The sequence below is a fragment of the Poecilia reticulata genome, linkage group LG7, assembly GCF_000633615.1.
Source record: "Poecilia reticulata strain Guanapo linkage group LG7, Guppy_female_1.0+MT, whole genome shotgun sequence".
Lineage (NCBI taxonomy): Eukaryota > Metazoa > Chordata > Actinopteri > Cyprinodontiformes > Poeciliidae > Poecilia > Poecilia reticulata.
Genome location: NC_024337.1, coordinates 30,878,349 through 30,884,841, shown reverse-complemented (window position 1 = coordinate 30,884,841; position 6,493 = coordinate 30,878,349). Strand labels below are relative to the sequence as shown.

Below are 6,493 nucleotides of genomic sequence, written 5' to 3'. Positions count from 1 at the left end.
TTACTGTAAAATGTAGTGGAGTAAAAGTAGAAAGTATCCATTATTAAATCTACTTAAGTAAAGTACAGATACACGAAAATTGTACTTAAGTACAGTAACGAGGTACTTGTACTTCGTTACTTCCCACCACTGGAGGTTGGATATGATGATGTTTCATTTTCCTTTGAACCAGAAGTGACGTGTTGGTGGATTCAGAGGAAACTGAAGGTGAGAAACTTCCTGAACTGGAGCTGAAACTGGTTCAGGCTGCTGGTGTGAACGTCGACCGATGAAGAAAGACTGAAGTCTGGATTCTGGACTCGACTCAAGTTACAATAAATAAATACATCTTAGACTTCAAACCCATACTTAGATTAAAAATGCATCTATGTTGTCATCTTTATGAAGACACTTTGATTCATTTTCAAATAAAAAAATTTGACTGGTGCCAAATAACCAGTTTAACAGAAATGTTTAACTCAGGATCTGTGACCTTTAAGTCTGTTTTTATTACAGTTTTATTCTATTTGCTATTTTTTAACTGTTTGAGTAATTATGAGGCACTGTTGATTTTAAAGGTGTGAAACAAACAAATTTGACATTAAATTTTTAGTGATTGGATTTTTCACATTGCATTCCTTTATTTTGTTTAGTTGTCACTTTTTTTATGTTTTCGCCACATAAAGCACTCTGACCTGCCTTGTTGCTGAGATTTGCTGAAGAAATAAACTTGCTTCATAATTAACTGGACTTTGAAACTGAATAAGGGTGAGGAATCAAAACATCCATCCATCCATTTTCTTACACCCTTGTCCCTCAGTGGGGTCGGGAGGGTTGCTGGTGCCTCTCTAGCTAACGTTCTGGGCGAGAGGCGGGGTCACCGTGGACAGGTCGCCAGTCTGTCGCAGGGCAACACAGAGACACACAGGACACACTACCACGCACACACACACGTAGGGGCAATTTGGAGAGGCCAATTAACCTGACAGTCATGTTTTTGGACTGTGGGAGGAAGACGGAGTACCCGGAGAAAACCCACCATGCACAGGGAGAACATGGAGACTCCATGCAGAAAGACTGAGAATCGAACCCAGAACCTTCTTGCTGCAAGGCAACAGCTCTACCAACTGCACCACTGTGCAGCCAAAATCAAAACATCAAAGTTTAATTTGTGATAAAAGTTGGAAAACGTCAAACCGTTGAAGGAGTCAGGAAGAAAAAACCCAGTTTGCTGCATTTTATTTACAGATGGGAAACAAAATGATTGGAATAAAAACAAACATTTTCGATACGGAAACTTTGACCTCTTCGATCTGAATCAATAATTCCTAATTACAACAACTACTTCCCTGGAAATAACATAAATCAACAAAAGGCCAACAGGGTTTTTAATCTTATACAAATGGAAGAACAAATTGGACATAGAAGCCATGTCCAATTGTGTTTAATCAATGTATTGAAATTATTATATTAGTTACAGTTACTCATGAAAACAATGTTTACCCCCACTATTCATTTTATTCAACTTCAATTGACTTTCTTATATATTTTTAAGGTTTATATACAGAGTTATGTTCACAGGTAGCCATGTAACTAGTATCGCAATTAACAAAAACAACTGCTAAAGTTAATTAGGATTCCGCTTAAAAGTGAAATAGGGGGGATTATGTCGGAGCCGAAATCCGATCTAAGGAGTTGTTTCTGCGAGAAAGATTTTGGCATTTCTCTAGTTCAGACTGACCTGACTCCCTTCCCTCCATTTGCGTACAAAGTGTGCAAATGGACTTGGAAGGAATGCTGTCTGGACACGATAACATCAACAATCTGGGACAAATTGGTCTATTTGGTAGTTCTGAGAAGGAGCAGATGTTGAAGTTTGTTGAAATATTGGAGTCTTATGTCTTGGACTTGGATTTCCAAAGATATTAAAGGTCGTCCAATACACACCAGTGAAAAGCATGCCAAGATTTGCTCGAAAAACAACGGTTACATGCTATTGGTTGAAACTTTCCAATACACACTGTTGAAGTCAAAAGAGTATAAAGACGGTTGAATTTGAGACTTTGAAGGAGATTTTTTGTCAGGACTATGAAAGATTTTGAGCATTGAACTGACAAAACTGTAATTTCGTGGAGTGTAACAAATCTCCGGCTCGTCTGTGGCCTAGCAGCAAGAACTACGTCTCTGTGTATTATTTTCCTTACTTATATATTTAAGAGTAAGTCAACCTTCAATTCTTCAATAAATCCAGTTTGAATTCAGTCTGAATTCAGTCTGAATCCAGTCTGAATTGAGTCTGAATTCAGTCTGAATTCAGTTTGAATCCAGTTTGAATCTAGGCTTCCATGCTGACTGTAGAGCCGATCCAGTTCTGGTTCCAGGTGGCAGGACTCAGACTCCTTCAGGGAGTGGTTACCAGGACGATATTCTGTAAATACCAACAAACAAACAGGAGTTTTCTGTTAGAATGACAAATATCATGTCAGCTGTGTCTGATCCGCATTTGCAAAACTTCACTCTGGATCTCTAAGTCAGCAGGATGAACCATCTGACTGCTCAACAACAACAACAACAACAACAACAACAACAACAACAACAACAACAACAACAATCACCTCCAAGAAACAGAAAACTCACCTCCATGTTTGGTTCATCTGACCTTCTGAAACCTGAAACAGATAAACATTTAAACATTTAAACAGTTAAACATTTAAAAAAATTTAACATTTTAACAGATAAACATTTAAACATTTTAACAGATAAACATTTTAACAGTTAAACATTTAAACAGATAAACTGTTAAACAGATAAACATTTAAACAGTTAAACATTTAAACATTTAAACAGATAAACATTTAAACAGATAAACATTTAAACAGTTAAACATTTAAACAGATAAACATTTAAACATTTAAACAGATAAACATTTTAACTGATAAACTGTTAAACATTTAAACTGTTAAACATTTAAACATTCCCTATGAACTAATTGTTATTACAGATTGTTGCCTTAAGCCTGTTAACTGGGTTTGAATTTAACATCTAATTTTTGGAAGAAAAAAAGAGGAAATAATAAAAAAAAATGCTGAAATCAATTTGATCAAAGCATCATAATAGTCACAATGAAAACAGTTTGGATGATAAAAATAACAAAAGCATTTTTAATGTTTGTAGCTTAAATGTTCTGGTTGAATCTGGGATGCTTCTGTGGTTCCAGGTGAAATAAAACATTCTTACTTATAGCTGAGTTTCAGTCCCAGAGCCGTCGCCTTCATCGCCCTCAGCTGCTGCTTTCACAGGGATTTCATGGTAAACTGCGTAAAGCTCCACATCAACACATCGCGACGGGCCGTCCTCCTCGTTCTCGTAAAACATGGCCGCCTTTCAGACGAGATGAGACGTGATTGCAGCTTTAGTGAGTTTGTGAAATATTTTAGGAAGCATTCAGGAGTTCTTCATCCTCACCTCAGGAGTTTCCTCTGGTTGCTCAGCAGGAGCTGAAAAACGTTTCAGAAGAAACTCAGGTGATGAAGGTGAGCAGGTTAAGAAGCCAGTTTGACAGAGAGACGGACTTAAAGCAATAATCAAACCAAATAAATAAAAAATCGTTTCATGTAGATCAGGGGTGTCCAGAGTTTCATCATATGGGCCAAAACTGTCATCTCAGTAGAAATCAGTCAAAAATATCCTTTTAAAAACTACAATGTTCATTTTTTCCCTAATCAACAATAAGCAAACATGAACTGTTTCTGTGTAGCGATGGGATTGTAGATCCAAAATTTGTCATGTTTTTTTGCACATTAAATGAAAGGCATCCAGAATTATTTTGGGTTTGATCAAAGAAACTGAAATAAAGAAAAACTGGATCTTTATTTAAAAACAGTTACAGAAACTCAAAGCAGATCTGGGTCCTAGTTACCATGACAACCACCAGATGATCACTTTGTGTTGCATCTTACATGTTTATAAATAGATTTTCATTTAAAAGTCCTGCTTTTGTCCTAAATTATTCTTGAATTTTGGTCAAGGAGCCGTAATAAAAATAAAAATAAAAATAAAATCCAGATACAAAAACAATGCAACACAGGAGTAATCAGCGACGAGCTTGTGTGTGTGTGTGTGTGTGTGTGTGTGTGTGTGTGTGTGTGTGTGTGTGTGTGTGTGTGTGTGTGTGTGTGTGTGTGTGTGTGTGTGTGNTTAAACAGATAAACATTTAAACAGTTAAACATTTAAACAGATAAACATTTAAACATTTAAACAGATAAACATTTTAACTGATAAACTGTTAAACATTTAAACTGTTAAACATTTAAACATTCCCTATGAACTAATTGTTATTACAGATTGTTGCCTTAAGCCTGTTAACTGGGTTTGAATTTAACATCTAATTTTTGGAAGAAAAAAAGAGGAAATAATAAAAAAAAATGCTGAAATCAATTTGATCAAAGCATCATAATAGTCACAATGAAAACAGTTTGGATGATAAAAATAACAAAAGCATTTTTAATGTTTGTAGCTTAAATGTTCTGGTTGAATCTGGGATGCTTCTGTGGTTCCAGGTGAAATAAAACATTCTTACTTATAGCTGAGTTTCAGTCCCAGAGCCGTCGCCTTCATCGCCCTCAGCTGCTGCTTTCACAGGGATTTCATGGTAAACTGCGTAAAGCTCCACATCAACACATCGCGACGGGCCGTCCTCCTCGTTCTCGTAAAACATGGCCGCCTTTCAGACGAGATGAGACGTGATTGCAGCTTTAGTGAGTTTGTGAAATATTTTAGGAAGCATTCAGGAGTTCTTCATCCTCACCTCAGGAGTTTCCTCTGGTTGCTCAGCAGGAGCTGAAAAACGTTTCAGAAGAAACTCAGGTGATGAAGGTGAGCAGGTTAAGAAGCCAGTTTGACAGAGAGACGGACTTAAAGCAATAATCAAACCAAATAAATAAAAAATCGTTTCATGTAGATCAGGGGTGTCCAGAGTTTCATCATATGGGCCAAAACTGTCATCTCAGTAGAAATCAGTCAAAAATATCCTTTTAAAAACTACAATGTTCATTTTTTCCCTAATCAACAATAAGCAAACATGAACTGTTTCTGTGTAGCGATGGGATTGTAGATCCAAAATTTGTCATGTTTTTTTGCACATTAAATGAAAGGCATCCAGAATTATTTTGGGTTTGATCAAAGAAACTGAAATAAAGAAAAACTGGATCTTTATTTAAAAACAGTTACAGAAACTCAAAGCAGATCTGGGTCCTAGTTACCATGACAACCACCAGATGATCACTTTGTGTTGCATCTTACATGTTTATAAATAGATTTTCATTTAAAAGTCCTGCTTTTGTCCTAAATTATTCTTGAATTTTGGTCAAGGAGCCGTAATAAAAATAAAACAGGCAGTAAAATCCAGATACAAAAACAATGCAACACAGGAGTTATCAGCGACGAGCTTGTGTGTGTGTGTGTGTGTGTGTGTGTGTGTGTGTGTGTGTGTGTGTGTGTGTGTGGGTGTGTGCGTGCGTGTGTGTGTGTGTTTTTGTGTATGTGTGCATGCGTGCGTGTGTGTTTTTGTGTGTGTGTGTGTGTGTGTGTGTGTGCGCGTGTGCGTGTGTGTGTGTGTGTATGGTCTTGCCTGTCTGAGCTTCAGCAGTTGTTGTTGTTTTTCTCCAGTACAGCAGCAGAGCCAGAGCTATGATGACGATGATGAAGGGCGGACCCAGGACCATCAGCAGAACGTCTGCAGAGAGAAGATCTGGTTGGTTTGGTGGCACCTGCTGCTGTTTCAGACCAACAGCGCCCCCTAGGTGCTCTCTAAGGTCCTAGGACTGAATACATCTTTTCAATAAAATTAGCTTGGGCTGAAATGATTAATCATATTAATTGTGATTAATCGATTATTAAAATAATTGTCAACCAATTTCTTAATTAAAAACACATTCAGAGCAGTAATTATGATACAACAATACAGAAATATAAATACATTGAAGATAAAAACATCTTTCTTTATAAATGGGCTTTAGCTTCTGGTTCAGATTTACTACAGGAATGTTATCATTAAATGATAATTAAATGGTCATTTTCTTAAAATAAATTGAGTTATTTGCTTATTTGCATCATTTAATTGGAGTCTGGATTATTAAGATAGAATTACGGTGGAAAGAAATCAGCCACTGGCCTTTAAAGGCAGATTTCTGATAATAGGCAACAATACATTCATCATTACTTTGAATAACTAATACATGTATTTGCACCAATATTACATAACAGTCTCTCTTACTGCTGTTGGATTGAGTGTCGGATTCTCTCTGCATCCCCTGACAGAGACTGCTGGTTTCTGAGGAAACTGCAGGAGAGAAACTTTCTGGAGTGGAGCTGAAACTCTGTGTGGCTGCTGGTGTGAAGGTTGATGAATCAGGTACTGGAAAATCAAAAATCCAGTCCTACCTTTGCCGTTTCGTGGTCATAATCCATATTAGAGTAAATATTTCCACTTGGTCCGATAATCCCTTTTCCCTGA

The 6,493-nt window shown here is 36.9% G+C and overlaps 1 protein-coding gene and 1 long non-coding RNA gene across 5 annotated transcripts in view; both read right to left on the bottom strand.

Moving 5' to 3' along the window:
* Nucleotides 1-6,493, bottom strand: part of LOC103468117 (uncharacterized) — a 36,241-nt gene that overhangs the window by 10,001 nt on the left and 19,747 nt on the right. The window lies entirely within an intron of this gene.
* On the bottom strand, nucleotides 1,203-4,021 carry LOC108166439 (uncharacterized). The gene is made up of 4 exons (XR_001776795.1): nucleotides 3,445-4,021; nucleotides 3,217-3,360; nucleotides 2,617-2,648; nucleotides 1,203-2,407 (listed from the first exon to the last, which is right to left on the bottom strand). It is a non-coding gene; the product is annotated as an uncharacterized LOC108166439 (long non-coding RNA).